The following is a 23,090-nucleotide window of genomic DNA, read 5'->3' on the forward strand; positions in this document are numbered from 1 at the left end:
TGCACTTATGATAGTTATTCATGAATTTCATCTAAGGGTTATGATTTGCATTATTGCTCCTACAAACATTTGTTGTATGACCTATCTTTCCATAATTATGAAAAGTAGGTTTGTAGTTCTTACCTTTTTTGCTTCTTTTTTTACCACTTTTAGATGATTCTCCTTTTTCATTACTAGTGTAACCCAATCCAGTATTATCACTGTTAGATCTAGGAGATCTCATCAATTTCTCAAAGTACTTGATGGCTTTATTAGGTCTATTGAAACTCTCAACAATTTTTTTTCTCTTTTCAGATCATTTCTTAGTTGTTCATTCTGTAACTTCAGCTTTATTATCTCAATATCCTTTCCATTCAATTCATAATTGACAGTCACCATTTTATTCATTATTTCCAGTTACATGTGAGCAATCCTATTTACTTCTAATGTCTTCTCTTCTAGTCTATTGGTCAGTATCCTTTTGTCATCTTTAATCATGTCTTTGTCTTCCTCAGCTTTCTTTTTCTTCTTAGTCACTTCACATAGTAATATTGATTGGACTTCTTGTTCTATCTTGAGATTTTTGACCTCTTTAGCTAAAGCACCATTCTTTTCCTTCAAATATGCAATTGTTACATCAAATTTGGTTGAGTTTCCATCTACAAACAATTTAGTAGTTTCTTCCTCTTGATAATGTGTGTCATTCTCTTCAATAGCTATCTCTTTTCTTCTCTTCAATGAGTGCTTCAAATCATCTCTTGTTTCATTCAACTAATGTAGGGAAAGCTAGATTTCAATCTTATGATTCTAAATAGTCTTTCCCAACTTGTAGATTTCCATCTTCAAGATATTTCCTCAAAGCTACAAAGCTTTCCTTTCTAGAGAACAAGGCTCTGATACCAATTGTTGGAAATAAAATAGGGAAATAAACTATTGGGGGGTGGTAGCATGAATCAGTCCTTCAAAACATTAACCATAAAATCATTCACCACACATTCATCTCACAATTTGCATGTAAACTAAAATAACAAACTAAACATGTTCATCCATAGCATGAAATCAAATAAACATTCAACACATATATGGCATAAGATATTTGGTTACCTAGAAACCCTCTAATGAGAAGGTAAAACTAGGGTGAAGATGACACTCACAAATCTTCAACACATAGTTGTAAATTGTATCCAATGAAGGTTACAATGTTTGATCATAAACTATGATCTACCCTGTGAAAGATCTACCCTATTAAAGGCTTACAAGATTGTTAGATCTTACGCTGTTAAAGGATTTCAACACCCTATTAGAAGTGTTCCTAATTAAAGAACTTAAACTTATAATGAAGTAAGCACCCTATTAAAGGATTTACAACATCCTTTTAGGACTACTCTATTAAGAGATTTAACTTATTCACCTATTAGAATGTCTCAGCAATGATCTTCCAATTAGCACTTCATTGCTAGATAAAAAATCACCTCTTTGCATGTATTATTGATCCTCTCTTATCAGATGTATCACTTTTTTCCTCTAACTTATTTCCTCTATTCTCCTCTAATTGATTTTACAATTCATATCTCAATTCACAATGCTTTAGCCACCATGAATTCTTTGTCTGTGCATGCAAAATTCTCTTTCCAAATAGACATTATTTGAGGGTTTGCCTTCCTTAAGAAGACTTTGGTGACATAGGGATGATTGAGATTCACCCATTTTTTTGCTTAATCAATTCCTTTAACTTGCATGTACTACATAGGGATCCTCAATATAGATTCATTCTTATCATCTAGAATCACAAAACAATCCTTAAGTTGGCTAAAAAATTATTTACATAAAAGTTTGTGCCATTACAAACAACTATGTCCAAAATTGTTTTACTCAGCACTTGAAGTCTTTGATGCTTGGCGTCCATTATATCTTCAATGTTGTAACTCAACCTTTGAATGACTCAGTATCTATTGATCACTCGGCATCTGAGTAACTTGGCATCAACTGTCTGCTCGACACTTGAGTGACTCTACACTTACTAGTTTCTTAGCACATACTGTATATCTCACTCAATATAGACTATCTGAAAACTTATGCTCAGCATACATTACTTGTTTAGAATGAACTAAGTTCTATTTGATAAATGACTTAAGTGTATTGTCACTCATATGTCAAAACCAATCTGAGATTAACAAAGGCACCATTGAGACATTCGCTTTCCAAAAGAGAAGCATTTCAAAATATTTTCCTTTGCCTTGGCCACTTTTCCTTATATATCTTTGAAATGAAATGTTGACTGTGGATCAATCATTTAGTGATGCCTATCATGGGCCTAGATTAACTTCTTTATAACATTGTGCCTGGTACATACATGAAAGCCTAATATGTCATGAGCACACACAAACAAGCAACTGTTAGTAGCATGTGCATATATCAAGATTTAAATCAAACAAAGAACTACTAACTATCATTGTGTTTTACTACACTAATACAACTAAAAGAAAGAATCCCCATGCAACCTCAGAGCAGCTCAACAAGGGCACCCAAATGAGACCTTGTTGGTGTGCTCAAGATTGAGGGATGTGGATGTGCTCTCCTCAAACACAACTATTGAATCCCAAGATGATGAAAATATGAAAATGAGTATGAACCTATGCTAAATGAGTGAATAACATCTCAAGAAATGGCGATAGAAGCAACCATTCTAGAGAGAATTCAAGGATAATGGAGGTGGATGCAAGAAAAAAAACTAAGTTACTAAAGCAAATGCAAATGAATCTAAATCAACTACCAAAGGTTAGCATAATGCATAAAATCTCTAAAAAGCTCTAACATTATACTAACATGATAAAAATGCAATGGAGGAGATGAAAATTGCTTGAGGCAAGGGCTTTATTTATAGGCTTGAGGGAGACCTTGAGGAGGTGGCATCTATGTGTCATCCACATAGGTTCCACAAGGGAGACACATGGGCTAAAGGAGAAGCCATGAAAAAGTCAAAATAAGCCTTTATAATCTGGGTGGCTCAAAGTGTGCTCACACATGTGTGAGCAACCTTGGGGAAAGGAATGGCAGGACAAGGATGTAGGAGTCCTTTTGGAGAAGTTAATGAAGGGGGGGCTCCTAGGGATTGATTTGTTCACACATGTTTGAGCAACCACTTAGGGGATAAAAAGTGGTTAAAAGGGAGGTTAGGACTAATAAAGAAGATTTAGCAATTGGTAGGCTTAGAAAGATGAGAGTGATGGGTGGTAGGCTGGGTTTTAGGTGGGATTATGATTAAATCAAATAGGATTTAATTTAACCATAGGATTAGAGAATTTAATAAAGTGGAGGAAATTAAATAAATTGAAATTTATTTAAAAAGGGGATTTATGGAGCATTATGCATTACATAAATTTAACACATTAGGGGAAAGTATTGAAATTAAATTTAAATACATTAGGGAAGTGAACCTATTTAATTAAATAAGTAGAGGAACATCATATATATACTTAATTAATATATAATTATTTATAGTGTCAAGGAAAATATTAAAGAAGTTAATATAGGGTTTGGGACAATTTTTAGTGTCTACACCTGGGTCCCATTACAACATGAAATCTTCTGAATAGAGCACGAGTTGTCTTAGCTTCTAAAACACATTAGAAAAAAATTTCTTCTAGAGGATGAGTAGCTAAAAACATGAAGTTTCATCTTGTACACAAAACTAAATTCTAACTTCAGATCTTCGATATGGGAGTTTCTTAGCTTTATATCTTTGCTTCTCTTGGTCTTTTATCATGAATCAACTAGACATATACTTGAAAATGTCATTGTTAATTTGTCCTTTAGACTCTTTCTTAATGAAGTTCTCCAAAGATAGATAGTTAACGAAAATTGTCAGAATTCGTAGGAAACATGCTTATTTGAGGTAGTAACAAAGTTGCAAGAAAAGAAGGACTTTCTTCTCATCGAGAAGATGCTCCGACAACAACCTACCTAAACCTAGATCTTGTAGGACCTTAATGCAATGTAATGACAAGAATCTTGCATGGAGGTATAAGGGGAAGTGGAGCAAGGAAGATATGCAAAAGACACAAGGAAAATCCTTAGGATGTTTAATGAGAAGAGAGCCACCTAAGGACTATCTAGACAAGAAAATGAACATAATTGTAATGAAAACACATCAAGCTAGAATGTCAAAAGGCATGGACTAAAAGTATGACAACAAATAGAAATGGAAAACTTGATGCTAAAAGTGATGAAGACATATTCCTAGGTTATTCCACTAAGAGAAAACATTATAAGTGTTTGAACTCTAACACTAACAAAGTTGTGGAAAGTGCAAATGTGAAAGTTGATGAACATGCAAAAAAGAATGAAGTTGAATGCAAGAAAAAACCTAAAAACTATAATACATTCATATATGTCAATGAAGGTTCTCCTTGCACCCTACCCAAGCAAGAGAACAAAGCTACAAATAAACAACAAAATGGGAATGCCAAGTTGCAACATCTAGTTGTTGAGCAATAGATGGTGGGTGTCGAGCAACAAGAAAATGATGCCAAGGTAAATGTTGAAGGAGATGAGCATCAGGAAGATAATCCGAGCAAGCAGAACCTAAACCTGGACTTGAATCTAAGAGAAAATGAACTTGAAATAATTTTTCAAGATGAACCTATAGAAGAAGAGAGAAGGAAGGAACCTGTACTAGAAAAATATGTGAGAAGACATCATGCACCTAAGAAAATCATTTCTAATAAAGAATCTGGAGTCATGACAAGGAAAGGACTCAGAAGTGAGACATGTTTACTTTTTAAATTTGAACCCAAATCAATAAAATATACTTTAGAGCATGAAGACTAAATTCAAGCAATGAATGAAGAAATTGAGTAGATAGAGAAGAATAAAATATGAACATTGGTATCTAGACCAAAGGACAAAAATATAATTAGAACAAAATGGGTATTCAGGAACAAGTTGAATGAAAAGGGTGAAGTCACAGGAACAAGGAAAGATTGGTATGCAAAGGATAGGCACAAGAAGAAAGAATTGACTATGGGGAAACTTTTGCCCCTATTGCAAGATTAGAAGGAGTTAGAGTTCTACTTGCGTATTATGCTTATAAACCATTTAAGGTATATCAAATGGATATCAAATTCACACTTTTGGATATAATACTTGAAGAAGGAGTTTATGAGTATCCAAAAGGATTTGTAGATCCCAACAAGAAGAACATGGTATGTGAGCTACACAAGGCTCTATATGGTTTGAAACAAGCCCCTAGAGCATGGTATGAAAGGTTGCATAACTATTTGGTGAAGATTGGATTTGCAAGAACTAATGATAACAATAATCTATACTTGAAGACTAACAATAACAATGAGGTATTGTTATCTAAAATTTTTGTGGATGATATCATATTTGGAGGAAAGGAAGCATTCAACAAATCATTTGTTGAAGAGATGAAGAAGGAATTTTAAATGTTTATGTTTGGTGAAATCAAATTCTTTTTTGTTTTACAAGTATATCAAATGAGGAAAGGTATCTTTATTACTGAATTAAAATACATCAAGGAGATATTGAAAACATTCAAAATAGAATATTCAACACCAATTAGTACATCCATGGACACATGACGCAAGTTATCTAAGAATGATCATTCTACTAATGTGAACTAGACACTATATAGATCAATTATTGGAAAGAAACAATATGTTGTTCACAACATACTTGACATTGCATTAGCAGTTGGGATAGTTTCAATATTTTACGCAAGTTCTAAGGAGAATTACATGATGGCAGTAAAAAGGATATTGAGATATCTGAAAGCAACAAAAGATTATGGATTGTATTACAAGAAAAATGATAAGTTTGAACTGAAGGTGTTTACTTGTTCTAATTGGGAAGAGAATGTTGATAACATAAAAATTACAAGTGGAGGAGCATTCTTTCTAGCAAAGAGACTAGTTTCATGGACAAGAAAGAAGCAAAACTATATTTCTCAATCAATAGCTAAAGTTGAATATGTGGCAGCATCAACAAATTGTTCAAGTATCATATGAATCAAGAAATTGTTGAAAGGAATGAAGGAAGAGATCATCGATCCAGTTGTTATCTATTGTGATAACACTAGTTTTTATAAACATATCAAAGAATCTTGTGATGCACATAGAGACTAATTATATCTCTATCAAGTATTATTACTTGAGAGATCTAATTCAAGACAAAGAAGTGAGATTGGAGTATGTAAACACTAAGGAGAAAATTGTTGATATTTTTACTAAAGCTTTACCTAAGGATGATCATGAATATATAAGAGGTAAACTAGGGGTGATTCCCCTAGACAAGGCTACTTAAGCCTAGATGAAGCTCTGCATAAAATGTGTTGATCAGAACATCTTACAAGTTGATGCAGAAAATCCTACTTTAAGAGCTGCCTAAAGTAGTAGTAAAGGAAGAAGGATAGAATGTTGTATTAGTCATACACAAGATGATAGTATTGACATGAAGATATCTACATAATCAAGATGCATGAGATAGATAAAATGTCTTTGGCATTGTTATCAAAGAGGGAGATATTTTTTTTATTCAATTACCTATGCAATGATTAGAAAGAGGGATATTATATCAATAAGAAAGGAAGAGATGTTTCAAGAGATGTTGAAAAGAAGGAGTCTAATTGATTTCATGATTTGATATGATAGAGGGACCTTAAGTGTTTCATATCAAAACTGTATGGATGAGAATCAGAATGAAACTAAGGATATTAATAAAGATCTGATACTAACATAGAGGGAATTTTCTTGATGCAGTACATATTTTGGATTGCATGGTAACTAGAGGTGTTGTCATGAATGCTAAAGATGGAGAATGTTTGAAACTACAATTGGAACAATTGTTATTTTTTCATTGATGGAAAACCTTATTAGTAAAATAGTTCTCAATATAACTTAAGTGTCATATCTAGATTATTGTTGAAGAGTAATTGAGGAGTTGGACATAACAATAACACCTAGAGGAAAGGTTGAATTATGAGAAGAAACTACAATGGACACTTCATTAGTTAGAATTTGACAAGATAAAGTGATTTTTTAATCATTTTACAAGTGAAGATGATCTTTTATTGAGGCCTTTAAGAAGTGATCAAAGATTGACCAAATGTATAGGCTTAATTGAGAAAAAGAGTAGAAGATCTAGGAACTTGCAATGATTGTTGAGTGATGCTAGTGTTGACTTTGGACCAATATAATCCAAGTAGAAATATTGTCAACCAAGTATCAGTAATGATTGAGTGTCAGTATATGTGACAAACAAGAATGTTTGTAGCAGCTGAGTAATCTAGTGATCATTGAGTGTCAAAACACAATGTTGGACAAGACAACATTTTGATAGTTTATGAGAAAATCATGATTTCTAGGGATATGTAAAGCACATTGAAGATAAGGATGGATGACCTATAACATTTAAATAAAGAGAAATCGTGTTTGCATGTTTCTATTCAAGGATTCAAGAAGAAGTTTGGAGAAGTTTCTAGAACAGAAATAAGGAGACAAAATGTTGGAAGGATTTGATGAATCTAACCTAACCCTAAGATCTATGATGGTGTTCAAGTGGAAAAATATCATGATTACCTATTTAAGGAGGCACAAGATCTAAGTTCATGGTGTGAAGACCTAGCAAGGTTGGAGCAATTGTTGATGCTATCGACTAGTGAACTTAAGTAGGAGGCTGAAAAAAATTGTGAAGGGTGATTTCTTGAAGGGTTGCTGCAAGTAGGTGTGAAGACCTAGAAAGGTTGGAGCAATTGTTGATGCTATCGACCGGTGAACTTAAGTAGGAGGCTGAAAAAAGTTGTGAAGGGTGATTTCTTGAAGGGTTGCCAAGGGAATCAAAGATAGAGATGATAATGAAGGCTGGTTACTGGATCAACTTATGAACATTACCATGATCTATATTTGCAAAGTGAATTCTATTTTTTAGATAAAAAACTATTGTTATTTTCTAATCATTGTATCAGTATTGAAATCTTTTAATCAAGGTTGACCTAAAAGTAATATGTAAATACATTAATCAAGGCGGCATTCTAATGAAATGTTCTAAAGTCCTCTAACAAGGCCACTCCTAATAGGGTGATTAAATCCTTTAACAAGGTCACATGTAATAGTTTATTTTGTAACCTTTAATAAGGTTGGATCCTAATAGAGCTCACTTCAAAAGAATGATAAGATTGGTGACATGTTACTGGTGATTTTTCCCAAATTGGGTTTCCATGTTAAATCTAGTGTCAAACTTGTGTGGATGTTATTTGTGATAAGTTATTGTTAATGTTTTACATTTTGCAAGTCTATTACATTTTGGATAGTGGACTAATAGTTGATGTTCGTGATAATCTATTGTAGAGGTCAAGCTTATGAATGTTAAGATCTTAAATAGTTTAAGTGTTTGTTTGTTCAATTGGTACATCTAGAACTTGGATAATTGATTAAGCCCCCTCTCATTTATTCTAAATATTCAAACATATACATGGAAATTGTAATACTTCATCTAAGGATCCCTATACCACCTATATATATATATATATATATATATATATATATATATATATATATATATATATATATATATATATATATATATATATATATATAGGGTACTGAATAGATGCATTCTTTTTTTCTTCCCTTTTTCTTAGAGATGTTATCTTAGTCGAGAAATCCTCTTAGGTGGATGTCTTTTATTAATATTTCTCATCTTGATGATCCTCTTTCAATAAGTGATATATCATTTTCATGATTATTTATGTTCTTAGATTGTAAAAGTTAAGGCTCTTCATATGAATATATTTCACATTTTTGTTTTAAGGATATTTCCTTGTTGTGTAAGTAGGTATCCTCTTTCTCTTCCTTCTCATGTATAGTCTTTAGACATGATAAAGAGGGGGGGATACATACACCCTCGTTGTACATAGTCTTTCTTTCATGGGGTAGAAAATACAAATTTTGAGCATGGCTTGGAGTACTTGAGCCCTAGATGTTAGGTATGTTTTTTAAGTGACTCTCAAATCTATGCATTGTTACTTCATCCCTCTTTGGCACACACAAACACATATGCTAAATCTCATAATGGGTAACATAGAAAAACATGCTAAATCTCATTCGTGGATAATGCATCTAGACACATATATGCTAAATCTTATATTTGGGTAACACATAACAACTTGTCAAGTATTAATATAGTTAACACATTCAAGCACAACATGCTAAGTCCCATACATAGGTAACAAATTTTCACAAGATCGCACCATGGTGCTACGATAGATGTTGATCTATAGATGGAACTTCAGTGGGTTGACTAGAGTTACCACCATGTTAGATGAGTCAATGCCATCTTTTACGTTAACTTTCTTGGTGATTCATAGTAGGTTGTTCACTCTATTGGGCAAGGTAATCACTTTTCTCTCTCTTCTTTTGCTTTCATGCTAGTAGAGATAGATCCTGAAGCTATGTTATTAATGATGTTTCTCTTTCATTTCTTTTGTTATTGCTTATGGTCTTGTAATGGCTTTCCAGACATGATATTAGTGGTAGAGATGTTTCTTTAGCTGAGGTTTCTCTCGCTAGTTGATTTCGACTAGTTTTTAATACTAACCCCTTGATAAATCTTTTTGTCTTTCTTTGCACCCTAGTGCATGAATGTGGAGTTAGGACCCTTGGTCTTGGGGACTTGATCTCTTTGACCAAGAGATGTTATATCTTGATGCAATTCACAACATTCTTCTCTTCTTCTTCTATCTACTTTACACAAGTGTGGGTTGATCCATGCTCTTAAATTGGATGAACTCCAATTTAATGAAGGTTTTATACCTATTTAATGCAAGATCATCAATCTTCTTGCATCTCTCCTCATTTCCTCCCTTTTATGTCATTTTTCCTAGGTGGAATAGGGGTAAAACCTAATAGATCCTCTTTTAAAAGCTCACCTTTTCATGGTGTTAAGCTTGAGGTAGGGTCTATCCTCCAAGGTTCCCCATTTCTTTCATCTATCCACTTGGAATCTACTCTCTGCATTGAAACAACTATATTTTAGAATTTGTGCCTGATTTAGTGGGTTTGAGGTTCTGGGCCTTAGTAATCAGGGTTGTAGTACACCCCTAATTGGGCCTAATTTTTGGTCCTCTATTTGGATCTCATGTCTAGTTGGTTTTGGGGTGCAAACTTCTAGGCAAGTTAGCCTATGGGAGTAAGCTATTATGAGTCATTTATAAACCCTTCCATTTGCTCCATTTCTCATCCAAAAACATTCGATGATCAAGAACTCATGCTCAAACTCTTAAGTCTTTAAGAATTAATGCTATTTCTCCATTGAAGATCAAGGATTCATGCATTCAAGCTATTAAATGAGTTTATGCAAGATCTATCATTTCATCTTTCAAGATCTCCCTTTATATAGTCAAGATCCTTTGTCACATCTTCTACATTCATCCTCTCAAGATCTACATTCATCTACATTCATTCATATGGAATATTTCAAGAACATTCATACATGAAGGCTTTGATGTCACTTTGATTTCCTTTCTAGGGTTTTTTAAGTTGAGTTAGAGCTATTGCATCTACATACTTGATTACATTCTGAATTCAAGAGCATATTCATAGATTTATATTGCTTTTATGTTAGATCTACCATTACTACTTGCAAGTATTCTATTTTAATTATTTCCATTCAAGGTTAATTCCTAAACTAGGGTTTGACTGAAGTAACCCCCCCCACCCCCCAAAAAATAAAAAATCCTTTATTTTGCAAGCTTTAGATCTTAGATCAATGAACAGGTTGTAGATCTTGATATCCTTTTTGTCTTTTATAATCAGAATCAACATCAAACACATTTTATTAAGGTCACACTACACCCCTAATCATTAGCATCATTGCACCTCTGATGCTCTAGTTTTCCATTGATGCAACAATTCACTCCTAACAAACTGTTAAACATTTTTTGGGTTTTGTTCATAGCATAGTTTTCGGTAAAAAAAATTGAGAATCAACCCTTGTAGAGGCCATTTGATAGCTCATTTTCTAGTTTGTATCTCACAAGGTATTTCATCATCCTATCTTTAATTTCTATATACTTCATCATTTTGTCACATCTTTACATCTTAGCTCTATGGTGCATATCTTCTTTCTTAACCCCTCTTAAGGTGGATGTGAGAGGGAAATAAACGCGAATTATTCATTCCTTTTGCATCAGGGTTTACATTGATACTTCCTTTTGTATCGATCTAACCTAATCCAAGGGGCAGATCTGGGTCTTCCCACTTCTAAATGTGCTATGTGGTTGATTCCATTTTACTCCTGCACACCCTCAAGTCCAAATATTTTGATTGTGAAATCCTAACCCAAAGATACTTTGGTTGAGTGCACATGTTCCAAAGTAGCTTGACATCCAAGGCTTCATTTAGAGTGTTCCAATTTTTCAATCCTATACCACCTTCATGTTTGTTAGTGCAAATTTTATCCCAAGCCAATAAGGGAAGCTTATCCTGATCATTTGCTTCATTCCATAATTTTTTGTTCAATCTATTTTAAGATTTTTTTGGGAAGCTTTAAACACATCGTGTAATAGATTGGTAAAGCCAAAATTAGTGACTCTAACATTAGGATTCTACTAGCTAAAGATAGACATCTACTCTTTCATTGATCTATTTTCTCACATCAATCATTAATGAGATTCTGCCAAAGATTAGATTTCCTTGCACCACAAAAGAGTGGGATATTTAAGTATTTACAAGGAAAAGATCCAACTCTTATCCCCAAAATCCTATTGTTTTCCCTTTTTTTTTTTGTTGGGGTATAAAAGTATAAAATAACATATTTAATCCATTTACTTTATTGTCCTAATGCCTGACTATATCTATCCAATGTTTGGTGTATTATTTGTGTTTCTCTTAATGAAGAGGCACCAAAAAGAAGAGTAACATCTGTAACCTATAAATGTGAGATGATTTCGACATCTAGAGCCTCCTTAACACATTTCCAACTATCCGATCTTCTTTTTCTGGAGACTAGTTTTCCTAAAGCCTCTTACATAATCATAAATAAGAAGGGAGAAATAGGGTCACCTTGTCAAATACCTTTTGTTCCCTTGAATAAACCTTAAAGGTTGTCATTATTCAATACTAAAAAGTGTGGAGTACTTATACATGATTGGATCCAATAAACCGCTAGTTATAAAAATTGATACACTAAAGGACCTCTAATAGAAGAATTTGATTAATCTCACGATATTCCCTTTTGATGTCTAATTTTACCAACATAAGATCTATGCAGTCTTTGTTGAATAGAATGAAAAACTTCATGTGTCACAATGAAACCTCCATAAATGGATTATTTTGGTGCAAAACCACTTTGTTTTGGGGAAATAATAGAGCAGAGAACCTATTTCAATCGACTAGAAGTAACTTTATAAATGACCTTATAGACTGTATTGCATAAGGTGATTGGTTTGTAGTCCTTAAAGATTTAGAGGTTCTTCTTTGGGATGAGAGTTATGAAGGTGTTGTTCAAGTCTTTTAAAACAAAACCATCTGATCTAGATTCTTCAACAACTTCCCAAATACAATAGAAAAAGCCATTTGGAAATCCATCAACATCTTGAACCTTGTCCCTACCAATACAAAAAAGAGGTTTTACTTTTGTTGATGTCACAAGACTTAGAAAAATTCTATTTTGTTCTTCATTAACACATGGGTGAATGTTGTCAAGCACATTAGTATCATCTACATCTTGAACCAACTCATGTCTAAATCTTTAGAAAAAAATCTTCCCCTTTATGATGAATGGCCTCTTTATCTATGAGGATGTTTCTTGGAGTTTTTATAATGGAAAAACTACAATTAAAAGTCCTTGTAGCTTTTACAAAATTATGAAAGAATTTAGTGTTTTTGTCCCCTTCTTGTAACCAAGTTTCCCAAGATGTTTTCTTCCAAAAGATTTCCTCCTTCTGTAATGTCTCAAAATACTCTACATTTAATCTCTTCTCTTCTTCAAAACCAAAATTATCCATATCCTCCAAAGTCACTTTTTCATTCAAGGATTTCAATTCTTGTTTAATTCGCATCTATTGTACAAAATGTTCTTAAACACAATTGTATTCAATCTTTTCAATTGTTCTTTTATGAATTGTAATTTTTTGAGAAAGATTAAACCTTTGATACTTTCTCAATGTGGGGCCAATGTCCAACAATTATGAATTAATTCTTTGAAGTCCTCTATCCTCAACCACACATTCTCAAATTTGAAGGGACACTACTTAGCTGTTAGTCCTTCCATAATGTGTAGGCTAATTGGAAAGTGATTAGAGATACTAGTAGGAAGAATTTCAACACTAAGGTCCCATGACATTATGGGCCAATTACCCATAGTCAAGAACATATCCAATGTTTTTGCAGTGCAAGTGAATCTTATCTTCTATTTCTCCAGGTAAAATCCCCTGAGTGAAAGGTCATTTTGAACAGATCATCACTCACAAAGTTACTAAAATTTATCTACTTTGTACTTTCCCTCCCTATTCCACCTTTTTTCTATGGCAATCTAAGGAGGGAGTTAAATTTTCCATCAATCTATTTTTTTTTGTCCTTCTCCCTTTTTAAAATGTCAGACAATCTATTCCAAAGATATAGTAGGCCCAACATAGCTATCAAACCATAAAAATTAATCAAATATGAATCACCATTAAGCTACTTTGAGAAAATTTGAACCCACTTCCATGATTGATCAAAGGCCATTATATTATTTTCTATAATCTTAGAGTTCCATATAAAAATCCAATTTTTGAAAAGCTCATTGAGATTCAACAAAAGAACACTCCCAAATTTGAAAGTGTCTAGAAAACCTAATAATCTCCCCACCACTTAACTTGAATACTTGTAAAAGAGAAATCCCTAGGCGTGTTTCATTAAGGCACCACTTGATCAAATAAAATTTGTAGGGGTGCAACCTCAAATCCATGAAAAGACCTTCATTGCTCCCGAGCCTCAATCTCAATTTGGTTTGAGCAGATACACAACTAAGTAGCTCCAACTAGGCTATGACTAACTTTCTGCCACACTTGTTCTTGTCACCCCCGTTATATGTACCTTTCTTAGACAAGGATTGAGCAATAGACATTTTGCTAGAAAAGTCTACTTCAACATCTAAGCCCAAGAGTTCATCTCCACCCCAACCCTCATTTGTAATGTACTTTTTTGCATAACTATTGCTCTCATACTTTTCGACAACATCCTCAACATCCTTGTCTAGGTTGTGCTTAGGTGACAAAAGGACATCCTTGTAGATTATTGAATCTACTAGACCACTCTGCAGGAAACCCAAATCTTATAGTGGGGGTTTAAAAATATTGGAAAAGGAAGGGAAAATAATCCTATTCATGTCCATTACCTAAAACTGATATATATCCTATGCACAATTGGTGGCAAAGAGTGGGGGAAAACATCATGTGGAATAAACACCCTAGAATGGACAAAATTTAGGGTTAAGATCTTTAGAGAAGTATCAAGGATCATAGGATACCACATAGTAGTGTCAAGGACAAAGAAGCCATTCTAGATAAACCAAAATGGAGACAAAGACTCAAGACTAATAAAACTAAAGGGAATAACTAGTGGAGGAGAGGAGACCACCATAGATTTTCTATAAAAAAACCCATTCCCAATGGTCAAATCCTAGGGATGAGCAAGGGAAGAGTCTTGGGTCGAAGATTTAATCTACCAATTCCCAACCAATTAAAATTCTTCCAAACATTTAAGATGGTCCTTTGGCACACCAACCTAGTGATTTTTGTTTGAACCTACCATTATTTGTAGGAACTTATGATCCTTGTGTCAAACCTCCCCCTCTCTTTTGGTAATGGTTTGACGTAGAAGCTCACTTTGATGGTCTTTTTCTTTTGTCGTTATTGGGCACCCCCCTAAACAAAAAACACACCCATTGTATACTTGACAATAATCCATGGATTCTTTGGCTTCCACATATTATTTCCAAATTCCATCCCTAGTAACAATTTCTATCTTTTTTGGAAGATAGTGAATAGACTACCATAAGATACAAATTCTTGCATACATGCTAAATATTTTATTTCAATTGCTTTATTGTCTTCACATATATTTTCTCAGTTTGTCAATAATGACCTACAAGATATTCTCATTCTAGTTTCATGAGGCAAGTTACACAGTCTCACCCAAAGATGAACCTCATCTATTTTCATAGTTTTTTGGGTTGAAGTTCGGAGTCCAATCCTTAATGTATAAGCCTTTACCATCCATCGTACATGCTCCATTTTCTAGGTTGCACTCTTTTTCCTTTCATTTCATTGTCAGGTCTAGATGGTTTCCCAATTGAGTTGAGCAGTTGGACTATGAAACTCTTCCATTTCATTGTCATCTTTGTCGAGAATATGGTCATTTGCAGCGAAGATGCCCAAGGAACAAGCCTCAGGATTCCTAGTTGTCATAGCCTATGAGTAATCCTCTTGAGACAGATAAATGGAAAAACATTTCTCCTAATGTGGTAGGTGCTTATGATGGCTTTGTGCCAGTTAGGGCTCAAAATAGGAACAAGGGTCGAAAGAGGCCTCTTAAAGAAAGGCAGGACAATACCTTTAATAGATTTGAGGTTCTAGATGAGCTTAGCCAATAGGAGGTGAAGCCAAGTTTGATCAACTTGGATCATGGGCTTGTGGGTTTAGCTCAAGAGGATCCTATTATTGATTCTATTATGGATCCACTAGGGGATAGTGTTGACAATTAGATGTAGATTAGCAAAGGGAGACTTCTGTGGTGCAAGAACCCTTGGCCATTGTTACAATAGCAGGTGTGGATTCTCCGTCTATTGGCAACACATTGGTTCAAGCTCGACAGCGAAGGTTAAGCCTCCTCCCAAATTGGACATTCTACACAAAGATATCAAGAAGGGTGGGGCAGAAAAATTTGCTAAACTTGGCCGAAAAAAGGATGTGAAAAAGATTAAATTAGCTGGTAAAAATTTGGTGGAGTTGGGGGCAATTAAGCCTCTAGATTTTATTTTTTCATGCCCCTTGAAATGATTGTTCTATCATGGAATGTGTGGAGCTTAAACATCAGCCCTAAATAAAAAGTAGTTCATGAGTTAGTCAGAAGGCAAGGTCTTGATGTTGTCTTTTTGCAAGAAACTAAGTTATCTATTGAGAGTATGCAAGGTTTGATACCTAGGCTGTGGAGAAGTGGGGAGTGCCAATGCATTGGGGCTCATGGTACTTTTGGGGGTTTGGCTTGTCTATGGAATCCTCGAAAAATTTAGCCTCTTTGGTGGATTTCTTCTAAATCCTCTATGTCCTTGATTGTTACTAGCCTAGAGATAGGGGACGTCATATTATTGTCCAATATTTATGCTCCTACTAATTTCCAAGGAAAACAAGCTTTGTGGTCCCACATCAGGTTGATTCATAGCATGTTGCCCTTTCATTCTTGGATCTTGGCTGGAGATTTCAATGCTATTTATGAGTTGACTGAAAAGTGGGGTGGTACTAGAAGATTGGAGCTTTCTACACTGCTGCTTCAAGACAATATCAATACTTTGAATCTTATGGATATTAAACCTAGCAATGGTCAGTTCACCTAGAACAATTAGATGAGTTTTTGGTTTCTGGTTACTAGATTGGAGGGATGTGGTCATCTTGCTTTGAGATCTTAGATTGGAGAGGATCAGACCATTGGCCTACTAAACTTTCTATAGAGTCAACTCGGGTGCTTCATAAGCCTTCTTTTAGATTCCAACTTATGTGGCTTCAGGACTCATCTTTGTATGATTTGGTCTCTAATTGGTGGAAGAAAAGTAGACCAACCTATGGCACCTCAATGTATATCTTTGGTAAGCTTCTTCAATATGTTAAATTTGAGCTCAAACGATGGAATCATTTTCACTATGGGAATTTCTTTCATGAAAAGGTAGGGGCCCAGGTTGATTTGGATGATATCACAAGAAGGATAACAGAGGAAGGGGTAACATATGATTTGCTTCAGGACAAGGCTAGGGCTATGAAATTGCTGGAAGAATGGGAATTGCATGAGGAAATGTATTAGAAATAGAAGGCATGAATTGAGTGGCTTTAGGAAGGGGATAAAAATACAACATTTTTCTTCAACTCTGTGAAAGCTAGGAGACATGGTAACTTTATTTCTGGGTTGGTGAATGATACGGGAGAGCATCTTTCTTCCTTTTTGGAAATGTTTAGGGAGGTAGTGTAGTACTTTGAATCTCTCTTTAGAGAGGACTCGCAAGGGGGGTCTCCGGAGGAAGCCTAGGTTCTTTCATCTATCCCCTCTCTTGTGACTCAAGATATGAATCAGAAGCTCATGAGGGATATCTCACTTGAGGAGCTTGAAGGGGTTGTTTTTAATATGAAGAAAGGGAAGGCACCAGGTCTAGATGGTTTCCCAATTGAGTTTTTTCAAGATTTCTGGGATATCATCAAATTTGATCTCCTGGCTATGGTTCATGTGTCTCAACACAATAAGTAGATGTTAAGGGCTCTAAATGGTACTTTTCTTGCTCTTATCCCCAAGCATGAGGGGGTTGATAGGTTGAGTCAATTTCAACCCATCTCCTTATGTAATGTTATCTACAAAATTATTTCTAAACTTATTGCAAATAGGTTGAAGAAGGGGCTTGTTGGTTTGATCTCCAAGGAGCAAAGTGGTTTTGTAGCTGGCAGGCAAATTTTGGATGGGATTGTTATTGCAACTAAGGTCATCCATTCTATGGCCAAATCAAATGAAAAGGTGATGTTTATCAAGTTGGACATGGCCAAGGCTTATGAAAGAGTTAGGTGGTCCTTCTTGTGGTAGGTTCTTAGTGCTTTTGGCTTTGCGGAAGATTAGATTCAATGGGTTTGGAGTTGTGTTACTTTAGTTTCTTTCTTAGTGCTTATTAATGGGAGTCATTCAGAGCTTTTTGGGGCTTCAAGGGGCTTCATCAGGGAGACCCTCTCTCCCCTTATTTGTTTATCCTTTTGGTTGAAGGCTTGGGGAGATGGATTAAATGAAATGTGGAGTCTAGTTTCATTCAAGGTTGGAGGTGGGGTGAAGCCTTACCCCCACAGACTCACTTGCAATTTGTAGATGATACTACTTTGATGGGGATGACTACAATGAGGGAGGCATCTTATCTTCAAAGAGTCTTGGATGTGTATCTAGTTGCTTCAGGATAGCAGATTAATGAGGAAAAATCTTCCATCTACTTCTTCAATACTCCAGACCCTATTCAACATAGGATTGCTCACACTTTGAGATTTCAAATTGGTAATCTTCCATTAAAGTATCTTGGCATTCCTGTCTTGGTGAGTAGGCTTCCCAGGGAGTCTTGGCAAAGTATTTTGGACAAGGTTTAGGTGAAAGTTAATCACTGGACTCATCATTGGTTATCCTTTGCTGGACATGTCTAGTTGATTAAGTCAGTTGTGTAGGCTTTGCCCATTTATAGATGCATGCTCTAGGTTGCTCCTATGGGCTTTCTTAAGGATCTAGATTCTGTGGTGTGCCAATTTTTATGGGCTGGCTACTTGGAGACCTCCAAATGGAGTTTGGTTAGATGGGAAGTGGTGTGCAATCTAAAACAATATGGGGGACTAGGCTTGAGGCAGTCGGCTGTGACTGGGGAAGCGTTGGCTACTAAACTTTACTGGTAGTAGTGTAATGAGCAGGATAAGAGCTAGGCGATGATTATTTCTTAGAAGTATCTCCCAGGGATCCCTCATCTTGATATTTCTAGGTATCCTCTTGGGGGAAGGGATCTGTGATTTGGGATACTCTTAAGAAAGGGGCTAAGCTTATTAAGGATGGATTATTTTGGATTTGCAAGAGAGGGGTGGAGGCTCAATTCTGGTCGAATTCTTGGGATGGATATTCCCCCAATCACTTCTTAGTTTCTTAACCTGGTGATTCTTTGTTAGTGGTTTTTGGAGGCTAGTTGGTCACTAGTGAGTGACTTTAAGTCCTTTTTCCCTTGCAATCAGATGGATATAGCTAAGTGGAAGTCCCTAGATGAATGGTTGGTTGTTGATTTACAGGAGGAATGTGCTATGCTGCAAAATATCCTCTCTAGTAGAAGATGTTGTTCTCTCTGGGAGGATGATGTGCTTGCCTAGTATCCCAATCCTAAGGGGACATATATGATAGCATCTGGGTACAATAGGTTGATGTCTCATAAGATGGTTCTACCTGAAATGCAGTGGTGGAAGATGGTCTGGAACAAGCTATCTTGGCCAAAATATAATTGTTTTATTTGGATGTTGGCTTGAAATAAGTGTTTGACTTGGAAAAATATTCAGAAGAGAGGATTCCACGACCCTTCTATTTGTGTTATGTGTGGGGCTAATAAGGAGGACTCTACCCATTTGTTCTTTCATTTCTCTTTCACCTTATAGCTTTGGCATTTTTGGTGGGGTGTTTGGACAACTCCTTGCATCCATGCTTCCTCCTTGATTGAGTTTTGGCAGGGGATGGGTTGGCTCCCTTCTATGGCTCCCTTTCTGTAGGAGGTGTGGTTTGTGGGGCCTATCTTCTTATTATGGGAGATTTGGCTAGAGCGCAATCGAAGGATTTTTCATGGCGAACAGAGACTAGTGCTACAAATTTGGTAGAGGTTATTGGGCATGGTTCAAGAGACAGTGGAGGCTAAGTGTGAAGTGGAATTACCTTTGGGGAAATGAGATACTGAGTTGGTGGAGAGATTGGGGACTTTAGGGTCTTCTTTGGCCTTATCCAAGGCTAAGAGACGACGTCATGAGAAGCAAAAAATTGACAAGGTTGGAAAATGGCAGCTTCTACCCTATGGGGTCTTGAAGATCAATACTGATGGATCTTTAAGGGGCAATCCAGGTCTGGCTTGTATTGGTGGGATTGGTAGAGATTCTCTGGGCTTAATGATTTTTATATTTTCAATCTATGATGGGATTCAGACCATTAACCTCGTGGAAGGATTGGCTATTCTTAACACTCTTGAGAAAGCTCATGCTTTAGGGTAGAGAAGAATAGTTTGTGAATCTGATTCCCAGGTGTTGATCAACCTACTTATTGAACAGAAAGTGGCAGATGTTAATTGGCAGTTGGCTAGGATTCTGCAACAAATTTTGCAAATTAGTTCTTTGATGGAAATGGTGACTTTTGTCCATATTCCAAGGGAGTGGAATAGGGCAATTGATTGTTTGGTGAAATGGGCTTCCGAGCATGTTGAGGGATGGAGAATTGAGGATTGGGAGTTGGCTCCTCGGGAGCTCCGTCTTGACTTAAGGGGCATTCTTGATGAGGATATGGTTGAGAATGATGACAAATGATGGTGTTGGCTATTTTTATCTCTGTTTGGGGTTGGGCTTTTGTTTTCCTTGGGACCTTAGGTCCTTGATCTCTTTGTATTAGTGCTTTCTGATCTTTAATAAAATTTTTACCCTTTTATTTTCAAAACTATATAAATAAAAAATATTATATTGTAATATTGATTAAAAAATATAAATTCAAATATAAACTATTTTTCTTGAAAATATTATTTGTTTGGACATATTATATATAAACTTTATAAGATTTAATTATTATAAATGAACTTAAAAATCAAAGAAAATAAAAAATATCTAATTATATTTTTAAAAATTGAAAAATTGAAATAAAATAATTAAGCTGAGAGGCTCTCTATAGTGGAAGCATTCATCAATAAAAACATTTTGCCATTTTGAAAAAAATAACGCCTGTCTCTAAAATCAATGCTTTTAATATTTCTTCTGCAATTGATAGTTGAGACAATTGCTAAGTGAAGGGTCAGCTAGCAAAATGTAATGAACACAAAATAGTGGAAGAGTCCAAAAGCTCTTGAATGCATTTGGCTACCTTCATCTTCTTCATTTATAGGAGATAACCAAACGAAACGGAATTCATAAGTTTTAATTCAACATATTTTACCACCATCACACTTTTGAGAATTAGTGCAGGGATCATAGTGGAAGAGTCCAAAAGATCTTGAATACATTTGGCCACCCTCATCTTCTTTAGTTACTGGAGATAACCAAATGACATAGAATTCGTTAGTTTTAATTCAACATATTTTACCACCATCACACTATTGAGAATTAGTGCAGGGATCATTCCAGAGGTCGAGGGCTATTTTAGAGGAAAAATATTTTAAAAATATAATAGAATAATTAGAAACATTTGTTTCTAATTTTTTAATTTCTAATAGATTTTTCTTTACAATAGACATAAAAAGCTATTTTATAGAAAAATATTTTAAAAATATAATATAACATTTAGAAACATATGTTTCTAAATTAGTAAATGTCAATATTAAAAACTTACACAATAATGAAATTTGAAAGAAAATAAATCTTCAAAATGATTTTATTTGATTTTATATGCATGTTTAAAGAATATAAAACATATTAAATTAAATTTAGAAACATACCAAAAGTCACATCAAATTTAAAATAATTGTCATCTTAAAGTATTCCTTTTAAAATCAAATTTAATTTACAAACATACTAAAATTTACATGAAGTGAATATTAATTTTTGAATTTAACCTTTTTTATAAAAATATCAAATTTAAACATTATTTCATAATAGAAAAAGACCAAATGAAAACTATAATAAAGAAATAAATTATATATTTTTAACGATATATAATATAAATATTTAATCAGAACTATAATGCTTAAACCATAATAAAATCATATCTTCAAATTAATATCTCTTGGTTTATTTTACATAAAATTTAATTAAAATTTTAAGTATGCTAGTTTTATATTAGATTTGTGGATAAAAAGACATAAACTATATATTGAAGTAATCATTTTTTATTATAGTAAAATAGAAACACTTTAAAAGAGATTTACAACAAGATTTTTTTAGAAAATTGATATATTGAAAAGAAAGTCAAATTCTGTGTCAGCATTCTTTGTACCTGTGTGAAATTGGCGCATCCAACCACATATTTTTCTAAGGTAACAACTATTACATACATTAAGAACTTATAAATTCTTTGTATCAACTCATTGTTGAATCGATATGTTGGCATTTAGCCTCATTAAAATATAGGATAAAATCCTACCTACAAGGGAAACGTTTAAACATTTTACAAGTTGTATGTCTACAAAAATAAAGGTTGCATTGAACCGATGAAATAAGTAAAGATTGTGGAATAAAATAAAAGCGACCCTATCAATAATAACATCGTCACTACAAAATAGAAGAAACTTTAATAAGTACACCACTACAACACAACATAAAAGTCTTTTCAGTACACCAACCATAACTTACTGATGAACGAAGATAATTATACAATCATCCTAAAATAATAGAAATTCACAAATCCAAACATATTAAAAGAACTAATCTAAAATTAAAACAACTTGCTTATATGCAGATAAATTATATCTCTTGAGAGCAACTGGTAATGTTTTTAAGCACTTGAATCTGTTTTGACCACTAAAACATATAAAACAAAAAAAATTATTCAAGCAAACAACAAATCAGTTTATATCTAAACAAATAGAAACTCTTATTTTATAGTTTGCATTCCTGCAACTTGATAGAAAGCTTGCTCACCAAGCAAAGAAATAACTTTCAAATTCTTCACGAGGTAAGTGAGAAATCATTCAAATTTGAAAGTTGTTCTAAAAAATTTCATGATTAAAACGAGATGATTGCTTTCAACAAATCCTTCGCTAAAAATGAAGGCAATATAGTGTTATAAATTTAATATTTTAGGGGATTTTATTGTTGTTTTTATTGTCAAACTATTAAAATTAGAAGCTTTAAATGTTTTGGTTATTTTTCGATTGTTTCTATTGTCAAACTATAAAAATTAGAAACTTGTTTCAATTAAAATTGAGAATGCCCTCTTGCTTCTCATCGTGCACACTCGGGGAAGTGGCCTTGCCTGGACCTAGCGATTTATCCTCTGCGACCAGAGGTTAAAAATGCGAAGGCTGCCACTGTTGCTGCTGCTGCGGATGATGGATAGACTGTTCCCAGCTCGTCCCCCAATCCTAAAGATGATTGGGGTTTTCAAGACAAAGATGATTCACCACCCTCGGCTGGCACTGCTTTGGCAGCGTGAGGTTGCCTTATATAT

The sequence above is a fragment of the Cupressus sempervirens genome, chromosome 5 (assembly GCF_028749045.1).
Source record: "Cupressus sempervirens isolate cs-2001-9-10 chromosome 5, ASM2874904v1, whole genome shotgun sequence".
Lineage (NCBI taxonomy): Eukaryota > Viridiplantae > Streptophyta > Pinopsida > Cupressales > Cupressaceae > Cupressus > Cupressus sempervirens.